The sequence below is a fragment of the Stegastes partitus genome, unplaced genomic scaffold (genome assembly GCF_000690725.1).
Source record: "Stegastes partitus isolate 25-593 unplaced genomic scaffold, Stegastes_partitus-1.0.2 Scaffold729, whole genome shotgun sequence".
In the NCBI taxonomy this organism is placed as follows: domain Eukaryota; kingdom Metazoa; phylum Chordata; class Actinopteri; family Pomacentridae; genus Stegastes; species Stegastes partitus.
The window spans coordinates 23,658-36,211 of NW_007578460.1; positions in this window are offsets into that span (position 1 = coordinate 23,658).

The following is a 12,554-nucleotide window of genomic DNA, read 5'->3' on the forward strand; positions in this document are numbered from 1 at the left end:
GTCGCCTCGCAGCTAGGAGGTCGCCGGTTTGCGTCCCAGTGAGGACACCCGGGATCTTTCTTTGGCATGTTCTCCCCGTGCAGCGTGGGTTCTCTCCAGGTTCGCCGGCTTCCTCACACAGTCCAGAAACATGTTGAGGTTAATTAGTGATTCTAGGATACATTCATTATAGAGGCCTGTCAAACCCACTGATTGGTTGAGCACGATGAGCAACTTTATCAGGCCTCGAGCGCCAAATAATACCAAGAAAACAATAAATCTGACAACTTACTGAGAAATGTCAGCATGTTTCTGGTGTTGTAACTGATTTGTTGATGACTAGTCATGATGTGGAAAAACTGATCTGGGAGTTAATGACAAAATACAGAAAATACATCATCTGCATACATGTTTAAACTTCTGGTTTATCAATAGATTTTATGTAGAAATCAGTTTTTTGACACCTCTCAAATAAAAAAAAAACAAATCCTGGCTCTCTCTAGGGAAGCTTCACAGTCATCAGTATGCTTCAGTCCAACAAGTACTTCATTAAGGAACCTGATGGTTGCTGCAATAAACACGAGTGGTTCTGATTACAGGAAATAACAATCACGGCCTCTCGTATTCTGTGTTTTTATTAGTCCATCCATCCACCCCAACCTCCTCCCGACGTTGTGGCTCAGCAGCTACGTTACCGCACTTCTTTTTTTTAGTCACTCCACCACAATCAAACAGCTTTCAGTCATAATAAGCTGCTGCACAAGCAACGTACTGTTTTGAGAGTCGACTATAAGAACTCATCGTCACACCTGCTGCATGCCCCACGTTTTAACAGATAAGAATTCTTGTTGCTCATGAGATCAGCCGCCGTGTCAGAAAACAAGGATCCTGCAGGAGGAAGGGAGAGTTTGCAGAGAAGCAGTAGGGATGTTTTCCCTGTGTTTCAGAAACAGATCATATCAGGTCATGCTAGCTGACATAACACAGCTTTGATCTGAAGCATGTCTTCTCCAACATAGACTCTCATTCACCTGCTGTTAGCTACAGTGTATCACACACACACACACACACACACACACACACACACACACACACACACACACCCTCCGGACAACCTGAGGCATGCAGTGGTCGGTCTGTTGCCTCCGTTCATATGACTAATTAGACCAGCTTCACACTGCGCCGTTCCTTTTGATGCTGATCCCTGGTGCTAATTGCTGCGTCAGTCCCGGGCCACAGCCAGGTTAAGTTCAAATGCAGGACCGGCGTCTCCACCGACCCCTCCACTCCTCACCCCCACATCTTCTCCTCTACCCCCCCACGAGGAGCTTTAACAAACAGGGCTGTCGCAGAGCAGCTCAGGATGGAAACATGGACAAAAAAAAAAAAAAAACTGAACTATTGTTAATTTCTTTGAAGCAGAGACGTATCAGCTAACAGTGTCCTGGTCGTCTGGTTAATAAAAATGTTCTTGCAGTAGCTCATATTATTACAACAACCTTTAAAAGACAAGTTTTTTTTGTACTTCTGACCATGGTTTTGAATAAATGTTACAAAACACTTCCTCCTTACAAGTACATTCATAAACTATGGAGTAGTGAGAGTGTCAAATTACAACAATAAATCTGATTATTTTTTATTATTTTTTTTAATTTTTATTTATTTATTTATCCATTTTAGCTTAAAATCAGAATCAGAATCAGCTTGAAAGGCCAAGTACGTACACAACATACAAGGACTTTGGTTCCGGCTGTTGTCGCCTGAGGAATGAGCAAGGAAAAGAATAACAATAAAGTAAAATAACTATAGAAAGAAAAAAATGAAAATAGAATAAAAAAAATTTTAAAAAAAGAAAAAAGATAAATATATGCATGAATATGCACATATCCTACATCATATAGTTCACATAGAATCAGTCAGAGAGTCTCAAGGCCCGTTCCTGTCCAATCTTTTACTCCTTAAGTCCAGCCCACTCAGGCAGTGTTCACTCATTCATTCATTCATTCATTCATTCATTCACTCCGCTCCACGCTGCGCCATCACCCGCTACAGATCCACAAACTGTCGCGGCTGTTCATCGATCTCTCATGCAGGTTCTAAAACTCGGTGTTTGGAGGAGATGTTCTTACCTTCTGACTGTGATCAGGTCTGGGCGGACCGCAGGATCTCAGCCTTAAAACCAAAGCGGTCCGGTCTTTCAGGAGAAAATCCCCGTCATCCTCTTCAGGCAATTTTTAAAACCCAGAAATCCAACCTCCAACCTCCAAGTCATCGAGACCGTTTTGATTTGTTTGGGCTACTCCAGTTCATAACCTTCTAAGTCCAGCTCCAGCTCCGGAAGTCCTCGTTCCCAACCTGGTCTCATCCAGGCCTCCATCTCCTCCAAACACCTGCACTGTAATCTAAACGCCACAACAAAACTTTCCTCAGCGCCTGTTAGTTACCTGCTGTAACAACTTCCGGGTTCAAGCCCATTGTCTCCGCCCACCACGGTGACATCATAGCCGCGCCACCTGTGCTCAGCGCCCCCTGCTGGAGTGACCGTTCTCCTCCAGCTGCAGACATGTGTCCTCACCTCAAACTGGCAGGTAGTGATGTCAGACTAGTTAACATCTGATTGATTTATCAGAATCAGGCCAGGCAGGAAACGTGTTGGCGGTGTTAAGAGCATGATTCACAGAATATTACAACGACCGTGTTTAATGTAGCTTCTGAAGCTTATAGATAAACTTTGTATTAGTTTGTCACAGCAAGCAAATTATGGTTAGCTTTACTGGTGAAAAATAATACCTTCATAACTTCTTTCGCTCTGTTAGTCTGCCCCTACCTGATGTGTAAGCAAAGGTAAAGGCAGCGAGCAGAGGAAGACCGGTCCCCTGGTCGTCTATTCTGACATTTAGTGTTGGTCGATAAGCAGATGTTCAGACAGTGAGGTGTTTTGCCTGTGACATGGTGGGAGTGTTAACGATGAAAAAGTTAGTCAGAAGTTTCCATCCATCTCCTTAGTATCTGGTAGCGTTGCCTTTAAACTGTATGATTTGGGTCAAACGTTCTGGGTTTCCTTCCACAAGCTTCTCACAACAGTCTGATGAGTTCTGGCCCGTTCCTCCTGACAGAACTGGTGGAACTGAGTCAGGGTTGTAAGCTGCCTTGTTCGGATGCACCTTTTCATCTCTGCCCACGAATGTTCTCCAGGACTGAGATCAGGGCTTTGTGATGGCCACTCCACAACACTGACTCTGTTGTCCTGAAGCCTCTCTGTAGCTAATCTGGCGCTATGCTGAGGGTCACTGTCCATCTGAAGACCCATTAGTGTCCAAGCTGTAACTTCCTGCTGATGTCTGGAGATGTTGCTTCAATATTTCCACGTCATGTCCTTTCCTCATGATACCATGAAGTTACCAGTTACCAGTAAAGTTTTAGTTCCATCAGACCACAGGACATGTCTCCACTGATGAAGCTCTTTGTCCCTGTGTGCATCCACAAACTGTAATCTGTCTTTTCTATGTTTCTTCTGGAGTGATGTCTTCTTCCTCTCTGAGCAGCCTTCCAGCCCATGTCGGTACAGGACTGGTTCCACTGTGGATAATGACTCTCTGACCAGCTTCAGCATCTTCTTCACAAGGTCTTTAGCTTCTGTTCTGGGGTTGATTTGCACATTTCAACCAGAACACTTCATCTCTGGGACACAGAACCGTCTCCTTCCTGAGCCTATGATGGTTGAACATTCCCATGGTGGCTATACTTGATAGAACTGTCTGAACAGATGAATGTGGAACCTTCAGGCGTCTGGAAATTGTACCCAAGGATGAACCAGACGATTCTCTTCCTGATATCTTGGCTAATTTCTTTGTTGTCACAAAAGGAAGCAGTGTGTTTGAGGTGTACCTTAAAATACACCCACAGGTGTGCCTCCAATTAACTCAAACGTTGTCAATTAACCAATCAAAAGCTTCCAAAGCTGTGACATCATCATGTGGGCTTACTTTGAATTCTAATTGCTTCATTAAAGACATTTCGACCCTTCAGGTTCTAGCTTTCTTGAAAAGCTTAAAGCCGGTTGTGGTACAAGACATCAGAAAGTCACATTTATATTTAACATTACACATAAAATAAAGACAAAAACATCATGAACTACTTTCCTTCAGTACAGTACTTTAGTTGCTCTAACCTACAGCGTCCATTCGCTCCAACCAGCCTCGTGATTACAGTCATCACACATTTTAACCCGGTGATAATGCAGAACCTACTGAGTGAATTATATGACTTAAATGCCTTCATTCAAGACCAAAGATTTCACTGCTGCAGCAACATAATCGCATTTTTGACTCTTGGATAATGGGGCAGGTTTTCTCTTAACCTCCCTCCAACCTCCACCCCTCCCTCCCCTTAAACTCTGTTTTGCCCAAACTCAGTGGGATTACGCTGGGCCTTGGTGAAGGATAGGTCAAATGAAAAGAGAGAGGGAGAGGGAGGGGATGTGATGGATCATCGCAGGGCTGAAAGAAACCGCAAAAAACCGCTCGCAAACGTTTTGGGCTACATCACAAACGTATCTGGCATCTGTTTCTCTAAAGCACAAGATTTTAAACCGATTTCTGAGCTTTATAAATTCATGGCAGGTGGACGCTAGACAAGTTGTGGACACGTCTGAAGGATAATTAAAGCAAACAGCGTGTACCTGAATGCAACTTGGATCCACAGCAAAACACACGGTCTAAAGTCTCTTGAGCATGATGCTGAATAAATTTAAATAAATAAATGTGTTTTCATTTTGTCGTCATCAAAACTTTGAGGGTAGATGATGGGCAAAGAAGGCAGTTTTATTAATTTAAAATGAAATGAACCAAGTTAAACTTTTTATTCTGCAGTAAAATGTTCTGTCACTAGAAACCTGTAGGTCTGGCGTTGCCTACTTCTAAGCTGTGATTATGAACTTGTTGTCTCACCACTCGGTTTCTCTGCATCCATAATGCACATATTCAACACTTTAAGTTGTTATTTATTAAATTATCATTGAGTTGTGAATGGACTGTGTTTTTTGCATGCGTTTTTAAAAATAATAAATTGCATATTTCACCTTCATTTGTTATGGTAAGGAGCATATTATTGTTTTTTTTTTTTAATTTTAAAACCTATTTTATTGGATTCATTGACCCCAACAATGTAAACTTTGACACCAAGTTTGTCATCATAGCTGTAATAGAAGCAAAGATATGGGCCTCTCCAGTACAGCTGGCACTTGTGTCGTAGGATGAATTTATTTTTGTTAATTTTTTTTTTAAATAGAAAAAACAGAATATAGAATAAATAATGTGAATATAAAATAGAAACTATAAAACAACCGGGACTATTGCACTCGGTGTGTGAACAGAGATTTTTTTATTGCACAGTGAAGAATGACGGTTGAGAATTTGGGGCAACGACAGCTCTCCGGTGCAAACTTTTCTTTTAGTCTGTTCGTTCTCGTCTTTATTCTCCTGAAGCATTATGTGAGAATCATGCAAAAAGTAAACTTTTCTATGAGATCAAAAAAACAGCCATGTCTCTGTGACATTTGTACGTTTTTCTAGATAATCCACTAGTTACAAAACCTAAAACGAAAAAAAAAAACCTTCATAAATACTAAGGAGAATGTAGGAGAATGTGCTTAATCCATTAAGGAACATTTTACCTGAAAACATTGATGCGATCAGAAAATAATTACTTGGAGATGCAGAGTTTACACTGACAAGATCTGAAAATATATATAATCAAAGCTGTCATATAAATTGGGGAGTAAGAAGTATAAAGTGGCACCAATTAAAAAAACCATAAAGAACAAGCAAATCAAATATATTCTTAGGTATAGTACTTGAGTATAGATTAATTAGGTCGACACATTTATAAAATGCTGAGCTGCTCCGTACACTATTAAAAGTGGAGCTTACATGGCTTTTCTGAAACAAAAACAACAAAAGTTTGATCCTTATTGGAACATCATCCACGGACTCTGACTGTCTGTGAACCAGAACGGGCTTGGTCCTCCTCCTCGCCCCTCACCCAGCCATCTGCTCTGTCTGTCTCTACACGACTATCCGACTCTCAGCTGGTCAAACAAGTGTTAGATCTTTAAATGGGAATGTTTGACTCCGCACTGCTTCTGAATAATTGAAGAGCGCGGTGGTTAAAAAAAAGGCAGATTAATGCACATCTACAGGCTCTCTGCAGCGTTCGTCGGGGAGAGAGCGCGACAGACACTGACAGCGAGAGGTTAATAACACGCTTACTGCAACACCCGAACCCTTTTTGCAGCATAGCACGGACAACCATGAGGTTTTAGCAGCAGGGGCGTGGTGCTAAAAGCTAACAGTGGGTTTTTAGGAATACACCCCTCCACCCTGCGCTTCAACCCTCTGGTACACGTCTTTAAGGAGGGGAGCTGTAATTGTGTCGTGATTCTGCAGACCACATCGACCCTCTTGAACCCCCGGGGAGGCTGTTTCTGAGATGTGCCAAGAGTCACATCTCTAAATATGGCCAGAGTGAGGGGGAGTCGTCCCTGCATGTTAGACTGTGGACTTCACCTCCGTGTCCTTCTATTAGTTTGACCTCAACTTCAGAACTCCACACTTCAGCTCCACAGATTTTCACTTTGGCAAGGAGAGAGAAGGAGATCTGCTTCTGGGAAGGATCGCACCGAGCTGGAAAAGTCAAAGTGAAAGTCAAGGTTATTGGACAACTTAGAGAACAAGGAGAACTTCTTCTTGTAAAAAAACGTTACTATTTTTTTCTATTTAGCTGTAAATTTATACATTAAATATTATCTAAAAAAAATAAAAAATTTCTTTTTTACTATGAGAAGTTTTGCTGGATGTATATGAGGTGTGTCAGAAAAGTTCCAGGACTGGTGTCACCAAAGATTTATTTCAAATCCAAATTACAAGTTTTCCCCTTCCCAGTAATCCCCCTGGAGTCTAACCCACTTCCCCAGCCTTCTCTGCCACGTTGCCATGCACTCCTGGAAGGATTCTTCCTGGATCCTCTGCAGCTCCGTCGTCACAGCCATCTTGATGTTGTCCACGTCTTCTAAACCCTTGATGAGCCCTTGAGCTTGGGGAAGAGGAAGCAACCCCACGGAGCCAGGTGAGGTGAGCAGGGAGGTTGCTCCAGTATGGTGAAGGAACTGTGGGATGCTCAGGGCGTTGTGAGCAGGTTGTCATGGTGAAGCAGCCTCCACTGGTCCTGACACAACTCTCACCTCTTGTCTGAACGAAGCAAACGCCGCAGGATCTTGTTGTAGACGTGCTGGTTGATCGTCTGAAGGGGCGTAGTTTGTAGTTTGGGTTTGAAATATATCTTTTGTGAAACCAGTCCTGGAACTTTTCTGACACACCTCGTATGTTGAAGGATGATGTGCTAGTTTGTCTAATTAGTAAAAAAATGTCGTTTCTATGTATAAATGACACATGAATGAGGCCCAGATGTCTCAGTTTTCCACCAGTACTTAAAACCAACGTGCATTACAAAGCAGATGATTGGTGTTATTGGAGAATGGAGCAGGACATGTGTCATACAACTACTATCTTCAGCAGTGTGGAATTCTCTCATCGATTAATGTTCAAGTGGCAGGTCTCTCCCTTGTAACATGTCTGCTAATAAGCATAGTCTTTGGTCCCAGAATTTTGGAGAACATCATCAGGTACCTTATGTAGGAACACTGAAAGATGTTTTCAGGATATGTGGGTCGCATCAAGAGAACAATGAAGGTCAGTCCTTCAGGCGTCGGCTTGTCTTTAACCATAAGCGCTCCTGTTGTTTAGCTGTCATAAAGTCGCCCAGATGCAGCATCGGTTGAAGAATGACACACTATGGGATCAAGTCATCTTCAGAGAACCTGTCTTTTTTTTTTTTTAGTTTAATTACTGATTGTAAAATGGTTGTTGTGAGTGTGAGTGGTCGTCTTTGTCTTTGTGTTGGCCCCGTGTTGGACTGGAGATCTGCTCAGGGTAAACCCAGACCCTGGACCAATGTCAACTGGAACAAAGCAGGTACAGCTAAAGGATGGATGGCTACCATGGGTGGGAAGTTTGTAGAAAGAATGAGGGTAAAAATCATAATAGCCAAGTGTAGACAACCATATAAACATAAAGCTAACTTCCTGTAGGGGCCAAGACCAATTCAAGTTTAAGGCAAAGAAATGAAAGACACTGGGTTAAGTCCTGGATTTCATTTTTTCCTTATTTGCTCTACATTCAGAAACATCTACAAACTTGTGGTCACACATTCTCTTATGGGACAGAAAACAGCCTATAAGCCATAATCTTGGGTCTCATGGCCCGTGCTGGCTGCTGGACTGACTGAAGGCTGCTAGAAGTGGGATTAGCATCAGTGCTAAAATAACACTGAGGAAGCTGGAGGAAAGCCAAACAGCCCCAAGAAAAGGTCCATTGTTGTCCAAGTGTTGTTATTGCTTGGAATTATCTGTGCTTAGTTACACCATAATGCACACACATAGTTACACACATGCACAAAGACACGTACTGACTTGTGTACTTACAGGCACAACATTGCTTTTTTTTTTCTTGCAGTTTTCACACAGTTCCCATAGATTTGTTACTAATCCACACACGCATGCAGGTCTTGTCCCTCTCGGGGTGTTAATACAGCACATGAAGTGCCGCATGGACCGATCAGCTCTTCTGCTACGTCCCCATCAATAATATCGATCCTCCTGCTGTTAATCCTCGTGTTTTATCCGCTCCAGATACATAATTGTTGAATTCCCAAAGTGTAGAACACATAGAGAGCCCTCGTTCCCTCACCTCCAGCAGCCGATACGTCAGAGTCTGCGGCGCTGGTCGGGATGTGATGTGATCCGCTTCCAGTATTTGACCCCGTTAATATGGCCGTCGCGGGTCAGAGTTCAAGAAGAGGATTACGGCTTCTTTCCAGTGACCCGTTTGAACCCTAAAGGGTGCCACAGCTGTGATTAGCAAATATTATCCAGATGACGTGGCTGACACATAACAGGGAGGGAAGAGGAAGAGGAAAGAGGTTTTATGAGTTAGTTTGTAGACGTGATAGCAGCACGACTGGAGCACGATCAAGTCGGTTCTGACTGAACAATCCGAATAGTCGCAGCTCGGATGGATCGCAGTTATGATCCATGGATTGTTCATTTACTTTTCATTGTGCACCACCATCTGGTCAAAGTTCTTACTTGTCCAATAAACACTCTATCACCAACTGTGCTCTGTAGTCAGTGCTAATCATCAAGTTATTATTATGAGACTTGCTCAGCATCAGGGTGTGAGCCGACTGCACGAGGATTTACCTCAAAGAACTTATATTCTGCAGAACAGCCTCACAGAGCTTCTAGAATGACTCGATTCAAAATGTTGGGTTAAAACCTAAAGAAGCTCTTGAAGTTATGATGTTAAAATAACAAGAAAAATACAATTTGATTCATGAGCTTCATTGATTCGCTCGGTTGTCGTAGGTTTGCAGATTTTCAGAAAGCACAATGAGGACGTTTTATCCGTGGTGTCTTCAAGCTCCTCACGTGACGGATAGCAAGCTCAGAAACAAGTGGACCTGCTAAAGAGACAGTTTGTTCAATAGCTTTTCTCTGTGAAACTGAACTTTGAGCTCCAAAATGTATTCCACAATGAAGAAGGAATCCTGCCAGCGTTATGAAATACATAAATGAAACTGCGATTTAGTGTCAACTGGGCGAACTAAGTCCAATGATGAAAACCACGTGACCTTATCGAAGCGTCCACAAAAGCTCCTAAAGTACTGCACATGTAATATCAGAGCCATTACAAAAGGAAAATGTTTGGTTTGTAATTACTTTGCAGCAATTGGTTCAAAACTAGTCGTGCACTGTTTCCTCTTGGCTTGGTCGTGCGTTTACTGCACATGCTCAGTAGAAGAGGAGTTAGTGGAAGAGGAGCGTGCTGTTTGTGTAAAATCTTGCAGGTTTCTGAAGGTTGTTGAAGTAGTTATCTAAATGGTAGTTCCAGACATCTAATCTCTGAATGACTCTAATGTGCTTTTCATCAATAAATGTCACTTTTTAAACATTTTCTGCTGCTGCATGACATACATTACTCTAAATTACAGCAAGGAAACTGTAGGAATCTAAAACATCCTTTATCATTTTCATCACTGGGATGCTACATGAAATATTTCTGCGATGTGGCAAAAGGACGGCTTCATGAATTGTTTGCCGAAAAGCAGAAGTCTGTCCATGATTATGAGATGCATGAGAGTTGAAGAGAATGCGTTGAGACGAAGAGGAGCACAGAGTGTTGAGGGGGAGGAGAGGGGAAGTTGGCGGTGGGGTTGAGGAAGGGGGGCGGCGGCGGCGGCCTCTTCCTCGTGCCTCCAGTCGAGCAGAAAATCTCAGCAAATTAGTTACTGCGACGACGGCTGGTCGGGGAGCTTTCATCCAGCGCAGCAGGGGAGCCGCCATGGGATCGGGATAAGAAACACTCCCCCAAAACAACATCTTCCCTCACCCTTCCTCAGCACCGGCCCCCCTCTCCTCCAGTCACTGTCCAGCCATCCATTACTGCTTCCCGGCAGCGAGGAGGAGCAGCGGAGGGATCATCGGCCCGCTTGGCTGTTAAATGCCTCTCCAGCATTAGCACTCCTCAGAAGGTGTCACATAAACACCAAGCAGCCGCTAAGAACTGCTGCAGTCCCACAGGAGTGCACTTCCGTGTGGGTTGTCCACTTTATTAGGAACACCGCGCTGTAGCCATGCAATAGAAGAGTCGTGCATGAAGGTCAAAACTGATTCAGAGCAGCGTTAAACCAACTCCGTGGCAATCATGGAGGATGAGCTGCTGCACAGGCGTTATTTAATCCACCCTCTTTCTCTTCATTTTAAATATGAAACACCAAATTCTCATCACTGTCTGTGGTTTCCTCTGAAGACAGAGTTTCACCCTCCACAAGTTATTTACTCGGCAGGAGTTACTGAAAGCAAAACTATTGTGTGCTTTAAATGTTTATATGATTGTTATACTATCAGGATGGCATCTGATCAGTCTCAAAGTAATTATTCAGCAGGAAAATGGGCTAAAACAGTCAGAATTCTTCGGTCTTTAGTAACAAAAGAACAATGGTTCCTACAAAGACGGGTTTGGCCCCCGTGGAGATCTTTGTCTGGGATTTCCTGAAGAGACTGATGACACACAGGCAATCACCCCCAAAAAATACCTACCAGTGGAGTAATTTGACCTTCTGTTTACTGCACTTTGTACAAGTTAATTCATGAGGAAAAAGCATTCAGGACATTATTCTTTGTGCCCCCACCTAGTTTGTGCATTTCACTTCCTACCTGTAAACATCTGACCAGGTATTTACCGGCCAGCGTTGTGCACGTGCCTGAAGTCTGAGATAAAAATGCATCCACTGTAAACATCCGCTCTAAACTGTGGCCTCAGAGTCGTGTTCATGGCAAGTGAGCTGCCTCCTGATGTCACCCCACGATCGGCTCTGGTGTCTTAAGAGCATTTAGTTTACAGCCACACAACACAATAAAAAGATATTTTTACCTTAAGGGAAGAGGGAATAGTTTGGAAACCAGCACGCTGCTCATCTGCACAGAAAAACCATACCGTTGTTCATAAATTCACAAAAAACCCCAACATCACCATTTCAAACGGACACATTCTGTCGAAGTACCTGCCGTCCTACTTTGTGTTTTTACACTGATAAAATTAGCACATGAAATTTACATTGCTGCTGTGACTGAAAACGTGACTTGTTTAAGCGCCACAACAAAACGATCAAACCGCAACAGGACCAAGAGGTCTCCTGCAGCTAGCTTAAGGGCGGCTGTGGCTCAGGTACTAGAGCGTTTCGATCCCCGGCCTCTCCACAGTCGAAGTGTCCTTGGGCAAGACACTGAATCCGAAGTTGCTCCCAATGGCAGGCAGCACCTTGCATGGCAGCTCTGTCACCATTGGCGTTAGAATGTGTGTGAATAGGTGAATGAGAAAACATTGTAAAGTGCTACACAAGTGCAGTCCATTTACCATTTACATACCGACCGAGGTAGCTGTACACTCTTCAGATGATGCAAAAGTAGAGAATAGGTGCAAGCTTATAAAGTCCGGCGGGACACACTCTGCACACTGCGCACTGTACATTCATGTACACACACTTTGTCTCCAGGTCTCCAGAGAAACACACCAACTGCTAAGAACTGAGCGACACTCGCTGCTGCTAAAATCTATGGAAGACTGAACATAAACCGTATCGCCTCTTAATGGTTACCAAACCGCACACACACACATACTGTAACTCCACATGACAACACGTACACACTCTCACGCATCTCTGCAGCCCACAACTCCCGACACAAATAAAAATTGTGTCCATTTTGTCAGCCGATACGTTCAGCGTCTCCGAAGCTGAGGAATGAAAATCAATCGCAACATAAAAATCATGTTTTAAAACACGCAAGATTGATTTCTCAGACCTCTCTTCCCAAGACGCACCGTCCGTTATGTGTCAGAGCGGGAACGGTTTCATGAATTAGTCCATCCAGTTAGAAAATCCTGTCTTTGAATTATAGA